This window comes from Heteronotia binoei, chromosome 18 (assembly GCF_032191835.1).
Source record: "Heteronotia binoei isolate CCM8104 ecotype False Entrance Well chromosome 18, APGP_CSIRO_Hbin_v1, whole genome shotgun sequence".
Lineage (NCBI taxonomy): Eukaryota > Metazoa > Chordata > Lepidosauria > Squamata > Gekkonidae > Heteronotia > Heteronotia binoei.
The window spans coordinates 35,805,048-35,820,499 of NC_083240.1; the positions used below are offsets into that span (position 1 = coordinate 35,805,048).

At 47.0% G+C, this 15,452-nt stretch overlaps 1 protein-coding gene across 1 annotated transcript in view; it reads right to left on the reverse strand.

Annotated features, from left to right (window-relative positions):
• MYO18A (myosin XVIIIA) overlaps positions 1-3,324 on the reverse strand; it is a 188,749-nt gene extending 185,425 nt beyond the window's left edge. Inside the window, exon 1 of the mRNA XM_060259597.1 lies at positions 3,196-3,324. The gene's annotated coding sequence lies outside the window, so the exon portion shown is untranslated. The remainder of the gene's footprint in view (positions 1-3,195) is intronic.
• Between the last annotated feature and the right edge of the window lie 12,128 nt (positions 3,325-15,452).

Consider the following 15,452-nt stretch of genomic DNA (forward strand, 5'->3'; position numbering starts at 1 on the left):
GCATGAATATGACAAAGCCAGGAAGGCAGAATGATTTGCTCTGCAAAATATGTAAAACTGCTCTAAGCTCAAAGCCAGCTAACAAGCACAGTAAGAAGAAGATACTGGATTTATATCCCGCCCCATACTCTGAATCTCAGAGTCTCAGAGCAGTCACAGTCACCTCTACCTTCCCCTCCCCCCACAACAGACACAGAGGTAGGTGGGGCTGAGAGAGCTTTTTACAGCAGCTGCCCTTTCAAGGACAACTCCTGTGAAAGCTATGGCTGACCCAAGGCCATTCCAGCAGGTGCAAGTGGAGGTAAACCTCTGGTGCCATTTCACACACATTTTGAACAATGGGAGTATGCAATAGGGTATCCTAGACACCATCATCTACACAATAGGGTATCCTAGACACAACCACATCCACAGTTAAGTACATCTGCCAGAGCAGAGACGCTACTCCCCTTGATAGCTTCAACGCGCATGCCAAAAATATAGCATGCCATGCGCCCATCCAAATAGAATGTGCCCCAAATGGCTTGGGGGTAACAAGACCATACCCTTTTTGTTACAACCATAGTGCCAGTGATAAAAAGCATACCATCACAGAAGAGGAGAACTCAAAAAGAAAACCTGGAGGGCAAAAAGACAGAAAAGTTAGAGGGCAAAGCCTTTTAGTGTGCCCAGCTCAAAAAAAAAGAGTGAGGCATATCACAGTCAGAATACCAGCTTGGTGCAGCGACTCCATCAGATTTCCATCTTCCTGACGATGACCCCAGTTGCACCTCCAGATCTATGTTCTACCTATGCAGCAAATGCCACTTGGCAGAGTTCAAACACAGCCCTTGCCCTGCTTGCTTTGTACACAAAGCCACCACTGCCCTTTCAAGGAGACACCAAGGTAGGTTGCCTCCAGGCTCCAGCAGCAGGGCCAAAATGCAAGCGGGAAGCTGCAGTCAGGCCTAGATCAGCTAACCGGGTCCCTCCCCCAATTACTACAGAACCCCACCCCCATCCCCATCGAGGGCCCCAAAACTGCAAGCACAACTGGTGAAGTAGATACATGCTCAAGAAAGGCTCTGGAGGAAGGACAACAAACCCCACAAGGGCTGAATACCAACACGATGACAACTACAAGGAACTGGGGAGAGGGGGTGGGGGAGAGAATCTCACTCACTCGTATCTCACTTCTGCCAGCATCTCAGAAAACTGGCACGTATGCTATGTGAACACACAACGTTCTCCATACACAGCCTGGGATATGACACAAATCAGCCTGGAAACAACTGGCACAGTACGCATACAAACAGTACGCATACAAACAGCCTGGAAACAACTGGCACAGTACGCATACACAAAGGGCTCCCAAGAACTCTACGGATGCGACGGACACACAAGGCATTGTCTAGCAAGCACATCCAATTACCCTCTTTAACTCCTGTCTTCCTGATGCAGGAGAATAACACACACGCACTTTAGTACCCTGCCCCTGCCTCCAAGTTGACAGCAGAGAGTTGTACATATAACATACTGAAGCATCTATGACCTTTCATGAAAAGTCAGAAAGATTGGGGGGGGGGGGATGGCATGGAGAACACACAGCGCTATGCACACTGTGTCCACACCCACAAATACCTCCACCTGCAGGCCTCAGCTCACCCGGTGTTCTGCATATCATTCAGACAACACAAACACGCCTCGAAAACTAGGATTTACCCCCTTCAGACCCCCATGCAGGTAGAGCTGCATAAACATAGAAGGCAGTGCAGGGTGGGGGTGTCAACCCGCTCTTCCCTTGACAATGCAATGTGTGTATAGCTACCTATTTTTGGTGGGGCTGTGGTCTGCCACCCACCTCCCGACTTAATGGGAGTCATATCCCAGGGCCGTGTGTGAAAGTCATAGGCACAAAGCCCAGCTCAGGCCACACAGGGGCTGCCAACTTCCAGGTACAGCCTGGGGATTTCCTGGAATGATCTACCTGCTGCCAACCTCCAGATATGTCAAAGGAAATCTCCCAGAATTAACTGCCGGCTCCCAGCCTCCAGGTGCAGCCTGGAGATCTCCCAGAATTCCCTACCTGCTGCCAACCTCCAGGTCTGACAGGGCGATCTCCCAGAATTAACTGCCTGCTCCCAACCTCCAGGCATCACCTGGAGATCTCCTGGAATTATCTACCTGCTGCCAACCTCCAGGAGTCACCTGGAGATCTCCCAGGGAATTATCTACCTGCTGCCAACCTCCAGGTGTCACCTGGAGATCTCCCGGAATTATCTACCTGCTGCCAACTTCCAGCTGTGGCCTGCAGATCACCCAGAATTAACCGCCTGCCATTCAGACCACACAAGTCGGAGGGTCTGCTTCTGTAATCCATGGGGGCATGTGAACGCAACACACCTGAGCGGGGGGGGGGGGTGGAGAACGAGAGAGAGAGAGAAAGGCAGGAAGGGGGCAATGTTCTCTCTCTGCTAAGCACAGCCCCGACGGATCAGAGTCTACACACAGCCCAGAGTGGGCGCTTCCTCGCCTGCATGTGCCCCTGAACATAAGAGAACCCATGTCCGATCAGGCCAATGGCCCATCCAGTCCAACACTCTGGGTCACACAGTGGCCAAAAAAACCAAGGGCCATCAGAAGGTCCACCCGTGGGGCCAGGCCACTAGAAGCCCTCCTACTGCTGCCCCACCAAGAATACAGAGCATCACTGCCGCACACATAAGACCATAAGCGAAGCCTTGTTGGATCAGGCTAGTGTCCCATCCAGTCCAACACTCTGTGCCACACAGTGGCCAAAAACCCAGGTGCCATCAGGAGGCCCACCTGTGGGGCCAGGACACCCTCCCACTGTGGCGCCCCCCCCCCAAGCACCAAGAATACGGAGCACCAAGTTGCCCCAGACAGAGAGTTCCAACAATACGCTGTGCCTAACAGCCCCTGATGGACCTCTGCTCCATAGGCTGATCCAATCCCCTCTTGAAGCTGTCTGTGCTCGTAGCTGCCGCCACCTCCATTCTCACAAGCGGGCACGACGCGCGCCCAAGAAAGAGCCCGCAGAGGGGCGTGGGCACGGAGCTCCTTCTCTCCCCAGACATACCAAAAAAAGACCCCCCCACTGCCCAGGTCGCCCCACCGCCCCTTCCCAGCCCCCCCCCCCCCCAGCAGCCGAGGCCGCAGGGCCTCCTCCCCGCCCACCCCCTCATCTCTCCTCACCTCACACGGTCCGGAGCCAAGGCCCAGCCGGGCTGCCGCGTCTCGGTCGGCGCCTCCCTGCAGCCGCTCCCGGGCCCGGCATCGAGCGGCAGCTGGGAGGAGGAGGAGGAGGAAAGGGCGGCGCGGAGTAGGCCCGGCCCCGGTCGGTCTCCGCCCCTCGGCGGCGCGGCCTGTGGGGAAGCCCGCCTTCTGGCCCGCCCGCCCGAGCAAGCAGACGCCGCCGCCGCCTGGCTTCCTCGCACTGGTGCACCGGGTCTGGCCCGCCTGAGGGCGAGGCCGCGGCGAGGCGAGCGCAGAAGGCCGGGGCGGTTCTTCCAACCGCCCGGTCTCGCGTCAGGTGCTGCCCCCGCCGGGCTCTGCCTTCCCGGGACGACCTTGGCCTTGCTTCCCTGCAAGGCCGCTCATTGTTTCGTGTATTGTGTCATGTCTGGATGCGCCTGCGTCCTGTTCTGTTTAAGAATACAGAATTTAGGAACAGTGGCGGGCTGGGTTTAAAAATACTCGTTGCCAGGAGACATAGGGGGGCCTACCGGCCGCTATAAGCCTTATCATTTAATTTGTATACGCAATAAATAAAAATTTTCCAAAAATAAGTTAAGTGGGAAAAAGGTACAATGAAAACTTTTGCGAAATAAATGTGTATATATATTTAGTAATTGCAATGAACATGTATTGTACATATTACTGGCAGTATGCAGTAACTATTCAATGCAAATACAGATTGCATTTTCTCCAGGGGAGCTGATTTCTCCTAGCTGGAGATCGGTTGCAAAAGAGGAAGATCCCAGGAGGCTGGCAACCCTAAATACAACGCAAATTTTAGCTGCGTTACAGTAATAATATTTGGACTTCTATTATATTTTCAAGCTACCAAAAGGTCATTAATATTAACATATTGTCTAATGTTTAAGGGGGCCCACTTCATCAGGGGCCTACGGGGTCCACTTGCCTTTGGGCAAACTGACGACCACGCCCAGTCCGCTACTGCTTACGCATGCCTGTTGCTAAGGGGCCTCTCTCCTCCTAATAATGACAAGTTACTTCATACATCATCGAGTCAGCCTTATAGATGACTGTTATTAACTGGAACAAAGTTTGGGTCCAATGGCACCTTTAAGATCAACAACGTTTAATTCTGGGTAATGCCCACAAAAGCTAATACCCAGAATTAAACTTTGCTGGTCTTAAAAGGTACCACTGGACCCAAACTTTGTTCAGACCAACACAACTATCCACTTGAATCTGTTTTTACCTGAGTTTGTGTTTCTTCCTTCTAGCTGCCCGGGGCCAATGTGACAACCAGACTGGCCTCTTCTGTCCAGACCCCGTCCCCTCAAAAAAAGGGGGGGGGGAGTAAACCTACAGCCAATACACCAAAACAGTTAACCAAAATAAGTTCAGGAACAGTTAAGACAGCATTGTCAAACCCATTTGTTATGAGGGCTGGATCCGACATAAATGAGCCCTTCTTGGGCTGGGCCATGTGTGTACCTATTTAAGATTAGGTAGCAGAGGTATAAATTTTTTAAAGGACACAGACAAACATGACTAAAGATTTTTTTTTAAAAAAAATTAAAACGTTCTTAAAACATTAGCACTAGTTGGTCTTAAAGGTGCTTTCTTTGTATTTCTCCATGGGATCTAGGGAACTGGGCAAAGGAAGCTCTGGCTCTTTCCCTCCCTTCCCAGGGGACTATAAGGGGGGGGAGCCTCAACCAATGGAGAAAATCGAGGTTTTGTTCAATATGTATTTTATTGTATAATTATTAACGTATTTAAATTGATCTTTGTTAGCTTTTTTTTGTTGTGAGCCGCCCTGAGCCCGCCTCGGTGGGGAGGGCGGGATATAAATCGAATAAAATAAATAAATAAAAATAGCTCCTGTGCGGTTGAGCAAACTTGCAAAGCAAGCTGAGATGCAGAAGGAAGCAAGAGAGAGGGAGAAGGAAGCAGACAAGAGCCAGTTGCTCAGGGGCCTAATAGGAATCCTCCGGGGGCCTGATTCAGCCCCTGGGCTGCATGTTTGACACCCCTGGTTTAGAACAGGGGTGTCAAACATGCAGCCTGGGGGCCAGATCATTAGCTGTCTCTTGCTTCCCCTAAAGGCAAGCTTCTGTGGTAGTCCTCTGTGCAAGCACCAGTTGTTTCCGACCTTGAGCTGGCTCCTGAACCCAGCTTCCGCCGAGATCGAACTCAGGTCATGAGCAGAGCTAGGACTGCAATACTGCAGCTTACCTCTCTGTGCCACAGGGCTCTTTTCCCCCTCCGACTTCCCTGCAAAACTCTCCAGTCTGTCTGGCCAGCTGCTCAGACAGCCTGGTTGCAATCTGGGAGCTCCAGGAGCAGTTGTCTGACTTCCAGGTCTCTTGACTGCTGATTCACTCCCATTTGACATCCTCCTTCCTCCATGCATAGGGAGGAACTCCTTGCAATACTGAAAACTCAGCCTGGAGCTAAACATTCACATATTAATAAAATGTAATGTGTTATTTAATATCGAGCAAGACCTGGTACAAGTTAACTTTTAAATTTTTAATGTTCATTGTTTTCAGCTGGAGAGACTGACGCCTCTGCTTTAGCTTTTCCATTAAAGCAACTGAAATTGAATGCCATTCCATTGGTCTGGGTGGAATCCTTAATATTGTAAATATATGTTCGAAGCCCTAGCCATTTGAAAAATTAGGAGAGTCGGCCTGTTGCTTACACTAAGCACTTCGCAAATGAATAATAATGCAATCCTGGCTATTTTATTTTTGATAAAATTGCTGAAAAATATGAACGAATCAGAAAACAGTCCTTCCCCCTACCTAGAAAAATGGCTTCCATTTTTGGAGACAGAATGGACCGTCTCATAGTTGGGCCAGTCTAGACAATCACATCCTTCATTCAATGTTTTAGCCCACTTCTGATTTGGTCATTATTATTCATAGATTATAAACTGGTTGTATATTTTAATTATAAATAGATATTTTAAAAATCAACTGAAATTAAATGCCATTCCATTGGACTGGGTGGTATCCCTATGATGTAAATATATGTTCGAAGCCCTAGCCATTTGAAAAATTAAGAGAGCCGGCCCACTGCTTACATTAAGCACCTCATAAATTAATAATAATGCAATCCCGGCTATTTTTAACCATTGGCACGACGAATATGAAGCCACTTTCTTTGATGGAGGCCAAGTTCAATTACGATAACAGGGAGACTTTAAACAAAAATTAAAGTCAAGTCAAGTTCAAGTCAAGTTAGCCTTTATTGGCATAAAATATATAGATGTATATATCAGAGCAAATTGTTTAAAAAAAAGATCAAATTGAACGATTGCATACATACACATCAGGAAAAGCACAAACATAAACTATCAAACGTGTCCAATCCAAATTCTTGCGTAAAATTCTGGGCATGCCAAAATGTGTCCCATATGCAGTTATCTGCTTAGAAACTGGCATGTCTTTAATGGTTACTAGTGCATGGCTCATGACCTTCAAAAATTAAATTACTATCTACCTACCTACCTACCTCATACTGCTTCTTATTAGTTCAAAGCAGATTGCTACAATATGTAAAAAGTTCGATCCCATTTGAACGGATGTAAAAATCTATCACAGATGCATAAAATTTTGCAGCCAAAAGAGTGATGGGTCTGCTATTATCTTCTAATAAAAGAGCTAATGACTCCAATATGATCTATGTTTTCTAGCAAAGGAAGAATTAAAGATGTATAAACTCAGAAAAGTAGATTACTTTCAAAGGTCATGTGATACAGGGTGTCACCTGCTCCACAGTAACATCTTCTATCAGAGTAGAGCATCTTAAGATATCTCCCTTGCAAAAGTCTAAATGGTAGGGCTTTAAGGTGCGCCAGCATAAATAAAGGCACGCCTATAGCGAGAAATGGTCAAAACAGGAGCAGTAATACGGAAGCTCTCCAGTAGAAGAATATTTCAATATCTCTTATGCCCTCTAGTGGACAGAGACTATTTCAATATCTCTTATGCCCTCTTATTCAAAAGCCATGCCTTTACTTTTGGTTGTACAACCTGGAGCGATTGGCGCACCAATGTAGATGAACTATACACCAGCTCTCTTGGATGTCAGTCAGTTTGCCTATCTGGATTTTGCAGCTTGTTCTTTTGAATATCCTGTGGTTTTTAAAGGGGATTGGCCAGATTAGTGGAGGAGAGGACCAGGGTGACTAAAGGGAACCGCCATACCTAGATAGATCCAAGTGGGCAGCCATGTTGGTCTGAAGCACTAAAACAAAGTAGGAGTCAAGTGCGCCTTTAAGACCAACAAAGTTTTATTCAGAACGTAAGCTTTCGTGTGCTCCAAGCGCGCTTCATCAGACGAAGAATCAGGTACGGTGGGCAGAGCTACATAGAGCTGGTAGGCAGTGGTTTAGAATGCAAAATGGTACAAATTTGAGATCCAATGACATAATAGTGGATGGAAAAAATGTCTGAGAGAGTGGTGCCCTCTTTTTGACCCAGGCTTATATGGTGGGGCGATTGGCAGACATCCTCACATTCTGACATATTGCTGTTTTATTGCTTTCTCATACTCATGCCACCCAGATCAAAGGTTTGCTCAATTTGTTAATTTTAGTACTCTGTCATTGGATCTTAAATTTGTACCTTTTTGCATTCTAAACCACTGCCTACCAGCTCTATGTAGCTCTGCTCACGATACCTGATTCCTCGTCTGATGAAGTGTGCTTGGAGCACACGAAAGCTTACGTTCTGAATAAAACTCTGTTGGTCTTAAAGGTGCAACTTGACTCTGACTTTGTTTTGCTCCATACCTAGAGGCAGTAAACCTCTGAATCTCAGTACTAGAGTTTCACGATCCCATGACATGGACCTTTTGGCAGGAAAGCTCACTGATGGGATGGCAGCCGTCTCCCTAAGAGAGGTGCTTCACTTTTCCACAGGATGAATGAATGATGGACATTAATTTACAGTATATGGGTAATGTTTTTTTTTAATTACTGCATTTATACCCAACCTTTCTCCCCAGTGAGGCCTCAGGGCAGCATTCAGCATTCTCCTCACCTCTGTTTTATCCTTACCATCACCCTGTGGGGTACGTTTGATGAGATCCAGTTTGGCGTGGTGGTGAAGAGCACAGACTCTAACCTGGGAGAACAAGTCCCAGTAGGCAGCAATGTTGGTCTGAAGCAATAGAACAAAGCAGTAGACAAGTGTACCTTTAAGACCAACTAAGTTTTCTTCAGAATGTAAGCTTTCGTATAAAGCCAGAATGTTACCTAGATTTATGGCACTTCGCACCTACAACAGCAGTCTGCTTTTTATCACCCTCCAGTGTTTTTTCAGCCCTGCTTTGTCCTAACACTAACAAACAAAGATCCCTATTTGCGATTCTTTTAATCTGCTAAAAAACATTCCCATGATTCTACACTGCCAACTTATATTAAGAGTTGCTGCTTCCATTCCCATTTTGTCTGATGAAGTCTGCTTAAGAGAATACGAAAGCTTACATTTTGAATAAAACTTAGTTGGTCTTAAAGGTGCACTTGTCTACTGCTTTGTTCTACTGGGAGAACGGTTTGATTTCCCCACTCCTCCACTTGCAGCTGTTGGAGTGACACTGGGTCAGTCACAGTTCTCTGGGAGGTGTTCACTCGAGCAGTTCTTGAAAGAGCTCTCTCAGAGCCCACCTACCTTGCAGGGTGTCTGTTGTGGGGAGGGGAAGGGAAAGGAGATTGTAAGACGCTCTGAGACTCCAAGTGAAGGGCAGGGTATAAATCCAATATCCTCCTCTTCCTTCTGGCTGAGAGTATGTGACTGGCCCAAGGTCACCCAGCATCGGCGATGTGGGAATTCAAACATGGGTCTAGATGAGGGTACCATTATTTGGGGTTCTAACCTGCCATTGATGACTCCAAACACTGAGACAGGATTGCTTCCTTTCTGTATTGCACTGCCTACACTGTTCATGCAGGGGCTGTCTCACCCGAATGCCACAATGCTGGAGGTTCATTCATTAAGCAGTAGGCTTCTATTCTTGTGGTATCTTTTTGGCCAAAAGCAAGTGAGTAGCAGAGATGATTTGTCATCGCCTTCCTCTGCAGAGCCTTCCTTGGTGGTCTCCCTTCCACACTGCTTAGCTTTTAACTCATGGTAACCCCATCAAGGGCTTTCAAGGCAAGGGAGGAGCAGAGATGATTTGTCATTGCTTTCCTCTGCAGAGCCTTCCTTGGTGGTCTCCCTTCCACCCTGCTTAGCTTTTAACTCATGGTAACCCCATCAAGGGCTTTCAAGGCAAGGGAGGAGCAGAGATGATTTGTCATTGCTTTCCTCTGCAGAGCCTTCCTTGGTGGTCTCCCTTCCACCCTGCTTAGCTTTTAACTCATGGTAACCCCATCAAGGGCTTTCAAGGCAAGGGAGGAGCAGAGATGATTTGTCATTGCCTTCCTCTGCAGAGCCTTCCTTGGTGGTCTCCCTTCCACACTGCTTAGCTTTTAACTTATGGTAACCCCATCAAGGGCTTTCAAGGCAAGGGAGGAGCAGAGATGATTTGTCATTGCTTTCCTCTGCAGAGCCTTCCTTGGTGGTCTCCCTTCCACCCTGCTTAGCTTTTAACTCATGGTAACCCCATCAAGGGCTTTCAAGGCAAGGGAGGAGCAGAGATGATTTGTCATTGCCTTCCTCTGCAGAGCCTTCCTTGGTGGTCTCCCTTCCACACTGCTTAGCTTTTAACTTATGGTAACCCCATCAAGGGCTTTCAAGGCAAGGGAGGAGCAGAGATGATTTGTCATTTCCTTCCTCTGCAGAGCCTTCCTTGGTGGTCTCCCTTCCACACTGCTTAGCTTTTAACTTATGGTAACCCCATCAAGGGCTTTCAAGGCAAGGGAGGAGCAGAGATGATTTGTCATTGCCTTCCTCTGCAGAACCTTCCTTGGTGGTCTCCCTTCCAAATACTGACCCTGCTTAGCTTCTGATGCAGTTTCTGATGGCAAATGACACAGAGTCAGAGAATGCAATCAATTTTGTTGAAAGGAGGCTGTAACTGGCCAATCCAGGGCCAAAAATGTATCAGATTAACAGTACGAACTGGCTTTTTATGTAAAAAAATATATATATATTTTTGTGGGGAGAGGGGCGCTCTGGCTATGCAAGGTGGATTAATCAAGTCTATAAGAATTAGTCTATTATAAAATTTAGACTCAGATACCTCCAGAATCTAGCTCAGGGGTAGCCAAACTTGCTTAACGTAAGAGCCACATGGAATAAACATCTGATGTTTTTGAGCCACAAGACATGAACAAATATTTACACACAAATTTTTATTAAAACTCTTAATACTTTATTTGCACAGAAAGATAAAATACATTTGTATGCACTTTACAACATGACCGTGCTAGAAGACTTTTTTTAAAAAAAGCAAAAGCTGGGAATAACAGTTTCCATAAGACCAGCATAGGGAAAGGATATGGGGAAAAAAATTTTTTTGCTCCAGTGGGAGAAGGAAACACACCATATAAATCACTGACCACCATTTCCATCATTATGCATCTCTCTTTGCCTTGACACCAAAGTTAGTAAATACAGCTCCTACAAGAGCTTTGATGAAACTTAGAGGGGAACCCTTCACCACCCTTTTTAATTCTGTCCCTTGTTCCAGTGGCTCCCTGGGCTCTAGTGTTCTCTTTCCCTGTTCTAGGTCTCCAGGTGGCCTCTGTGGTAGAGAAGAGCTTGCAAGCCTGCTTATTTCCATCTCCTTCCCTGCTTCACATATGGCAGATATAGTCACCTACCTATGGGTCAGTGTTCAGAGGCTGACTGAGGTCCTGATGCTAAGCATGCTTACTCAAGAGTAAGCCTGCCTTAAGTTCCTCCTTGATCTTGGGAGCTGCACAATATGTGTGAAAGAGCCACAAGTGACTCCTGAGTTGCAGTTTGGCCAATCTTGATTCTAGCTGATAAAAGTTGTCTTGCAACACTTAGTTTAAGAGGACAAATGAATTATTTGTGAGTTCTCTTCTTTGAACTGACCAGCAAACCAGTCAAAAAACTTTCAGAGATTTTACCTTTTACTGATAAAGCAAATAATTCTCTTTATTAGACAAGATGTTAGAAAATACCAACAAGTGAAAGTTAACCCTTTAGCTACTGCAGAAACAAATGCCAAATTTATCAAAGCTCATAACATTTCTCAACCATGTTATAGTAAGTAAAATTTAAAGCAAACCAGCTTTCAGAGTTTTGTCTTAAACTGCTTGTAGGAATTTTTCTATAAATCCAAGACCCACACACAGAGACCCACAGAAATCTCACCTAATATCTTCTGAGAGTTTAATCCAGAGAAATCGGATTTTCTTATCTCATCAACGCAATTTTTAAATAGAAATTTAGCAGTCATATCTTATGCAAATCTCTTCTAACCTAAACATGTGGTTATCATCAAGATAAATGACTGGTTCTTAAGTTCTAATGCAATAATCAAACAGGTACATCTAAGCATACATCCAATAGGTGCTCATTACCTTTGAAAAAGCAAGATTAGAAGGCCGAATTGAACTCTTAATCTATATTAGAAGGCAATAACTTGAATGCTTCTAACACTGTTTTAATTAGCTGTCAAAGACAAAAGAAAAGCCTTATATAATCAGAGTTCTCCAATAGCCAAATCTGGTATGAGCTCACACAACAGGAAAACATGCGTGATCAGCAAGAAAAGTGTTGAGATAGTCAAAACACTACTACAGGTTGACCTTGGAGGTCAGACTATTGTGCAGGGCAGGGCCTAGGTCGTGCGCTGGAAGGAACGGAGTCAGGCAGACCTGTAGGGCTGGTCAATGGGGCTTCAGAGCCCTTCCGGCAGTGCTGGATTAAACCCTGTGGAAGCCCCTAGACAGTCTGTTATGTATGTGGACTCAAGGGAAGACTTTGGTGTTTCCTCCTGGCTCATTGGAGCCATACTGACTGAGCTTGGGGACTTGGGAACAAAGGGCTGCAGGATTCAAACCCCCGCAGCCCAAGACCAATCACAAGCCCCCACCGGTTTGAATGACCCAATAACGTGCTTGTGCGGGAACCCAGAGATGTATATAAGTTCGGCCCGTGGGCCCCAAAGCCAGTCTTGTACTGTGACGTGTTATTATTAGCCGCCCTGAGCCTGCTTTGCGGGGAGGGCGGGATATAAATAAAAATTATTATTATTGTTATTATTATTATTATTATTATTATTATTATTTGATTCCTATTAAAGAGCTTGTTATCACTTACTCTGAGACTCTGCCATGCATAGAACCCACTATATTATACAGTCAAAATCTTGGGGGGGGCCCTCGCAAGTTATCTCAGAGTCTAAGTGCCCGCCCTACTGCCCCTGCTGCAGACACCTTCCTAAAAAGCCCCTTTGACAAAGCTGCAGAGGAGAGGCAGAGAGAGGCAAACTTGGCGACAATGCCGGCAGCAACCACACCAGGCAAGCTGGGCAAAGAGCAGCTCAGTTGTTGGCTGTGTATGCAGGCTGGGAGGGCTGCATGCAGGGGGAAAACTGGCAGGGGAAGCCAGCATGGGGGCCCATAGGTCAGTGCCTACTTGGCCTAACTGTTAATCTGGCTCTGCCTTCCAGTTGCCCCCGTCTCAAGGAGGCAGCACAGACGAGTTTTGCAGGCTGGAGATGATGGGAAGAACGTCCATCTATTGAAGACTGGAGTGGCGCTTTTGCTGATGCTGGCCTATGGGCAACGACAGCCCAAAAGCAGCTTGCTCGGGGGTCTTCTCTCAGCAGTTGCAAGCAATAGGGTTGCCGGGTCTGTGTTGAAAAATACCTGGAGACTTTGGGGGTGAAGCCAGGAGAGGGGGGGGGGTTGGGGAGGGGGGGAGCCTCAGCATGGTACCATGCCATGCAGTCTACCCTTCAAAGCAGCCTCTCTTTTTTTGCCCAGGGGAGCTGATCTCTGCCAGCTGGAGATCCAGGGCCTTTTTTGTAGCAGGAACTCCTTTGCCTATTAGGCCACACACCCCTGATGTAGCCAATCCTCCAAGAGCTTACAGGGCTTTTAGTACAGGGGCTACTATAAGCTCCAGGAGGACTGGCTACATCAGGGGTATGTGACCTGATATGCAAAGGAGTTGCTGCTACAAAAAAAGCCCATCGATTGTAAAAGCAGGAGATCTCCAGGCCCTGGGAGGAGCTGATTCTGCAGAGGTTCTTCTGCAGCCAGATTCAATTTATAATGCTTGGAGCGGGGGAGTGTTTGGGACTACTTGTGAATAAATGTTGGCATTTGGGGTTGGAGGAGTTGACAAGAATTCCCAGCTCCAGGTTTGGAAATTCCTGCCCCCACCTGGAGAACCGCGAATGCCGCTAAGGAGCAACTGAAGAATAGCCGTTTTGGGCATTGGTTCCAAAACTGAAGTATCGCGATCGAGAAGAAGTGAATGTCGAAACACGCGATTATCTAGAACACGTGTCATCCTATATACGTCAATGCAGTTTCTGAGTCCTGTCTCTTACATTACCTTCTTGTAACTTTGGAGAAGATTGGGACTTTGGCCTAGCTGTATTACCACGTCTACAGAGAGATTTATTAAAGTGCAGCGACTTCGACCGATGAAATAAGAAGTCTTCAAAGCAAACAGGATATTGAGTGCAGGCTGTTGAACTCTTCTGTGTTTTCTTTTCGTATTAATGATATGATTGTGCGTGAAATTATGTTCTTATTAAAAGGAAGTACTTCTTCACCCAAAGGGTGATTAACATGTGGAATTCACTGCCACAGGAGGTGGTGGCAGTTACAAGTATAGCCACCTTCAAGAAGGGTTTAGATAAAAATATGGAGCACAGGTCCATCAGTGGCTATTAGCCACAGTGTATGTGCGTATATAAAATTTTTTGCCACTGTGTGACACAGAGTGTTGGACTTGATGGGCCGTTGGCTTGATCCAACATGGCTTCTCTTATGTTCTACCAAAAAAAATTTAGGTGTAAAAATTAGATGGTCATTTTCTTTTTTTGGGAACAGTATAAATGCATAGAAAAAAAATTATAAAAATAAATATGAATTGAATGAGATATTATATTAAGCAACACTTTCTTAAGATCAATGTCAATCGCTGAAATAACTCCTTGTGAGTAAGAATTTTGGAGCACAGGTGTTTCCTCTTTACCCACCTGGGGAATGGCAACCCTTTGCTCTTCAGACCCTGGATGTTATCGGCGATCAATGGCCTGCGCTCCGGAGAGGTTCAGGGTGGAGGATGATGGGAACGGTGGGAGCTCTTTGTTGCATTTCCTGTCGCTCACTGGCGAAGAACAAAAGAGTCGCTCAGGCACCCCCTAAAGTGCTGAGCTGGCAGCCCCCCCACCCCACCCCCGCGGTTGCATTACCTTGGAGCGGAAGCCCTCCTCTTTCCAAGCAAGGCCCTTTTCCCCTGGCAGGGAGAGAGGCAAGGCAGCCAAGGCTGCACCAATGCCAAAAGAAGGTAGCAGAGAGTCAAGGTGGCGACCCCACAGTTCTTCCCCCTGCAAGGAGACACTGTAGGGTTGCCGGTCCCCAGCTGGGAGCAGGGAATCCCCTGGGTTGGAGCCCCCCCCCCCCCCCGGCTTTAGGGTCATCAGAAGATAGGAAAGGAAAGGTCCCCTGTGCAAGCACCAGTTGTTTCCAACTCTGGGGTGATGCTGCTTTCACGTTTTCACGGCAGACCTTTTTACGCAGTAGCTTGCCATTGCCTTCTCTGGTCATTACACTTCCGCCCCCCGCCCCCCCCCCCCCCAGCAAGCTGGGGACTCATTTTACTGACCTCGGAAGGATGGGAGGCTGAGTCAACCTGGAGCCAGCTACCTGAACCAGCTCCCGCTGGAATCGAACTCAAGTTGTGAGCAGACGGCTCCGACTGCAGTACTGCAGCTTTACCGCTCTGAGCCAGGGGGCTCTTTTGATCAGAAAATAGGGGGGAGGGAAATGTCTACTGGGCACTCCATTATTCCCTATGGAGACTGATTCCCATAGGAAATAATGGAGAATTGATCCATGGTTATCTGGGCTCTGGAGGGGGGCTGTTTTTTTTAGGTAGAGGCACAAAAGTTTCAGCTTAACATCCAGTACCTCTCCTCAAAACACCCCCCCCCCCCAAATTTCAAAAATATTGGGCCAGGAGGTCCAATTCTATGACCCCCCAAAGAAGGTGCCCCTATCCTTCATTAATTCCAAATGGAGGGAAGGCATTTAAAACGTGTGCAGTCCCTTTCAATGTGATGGCCAGAACTCCCTTTGGATTTCGATT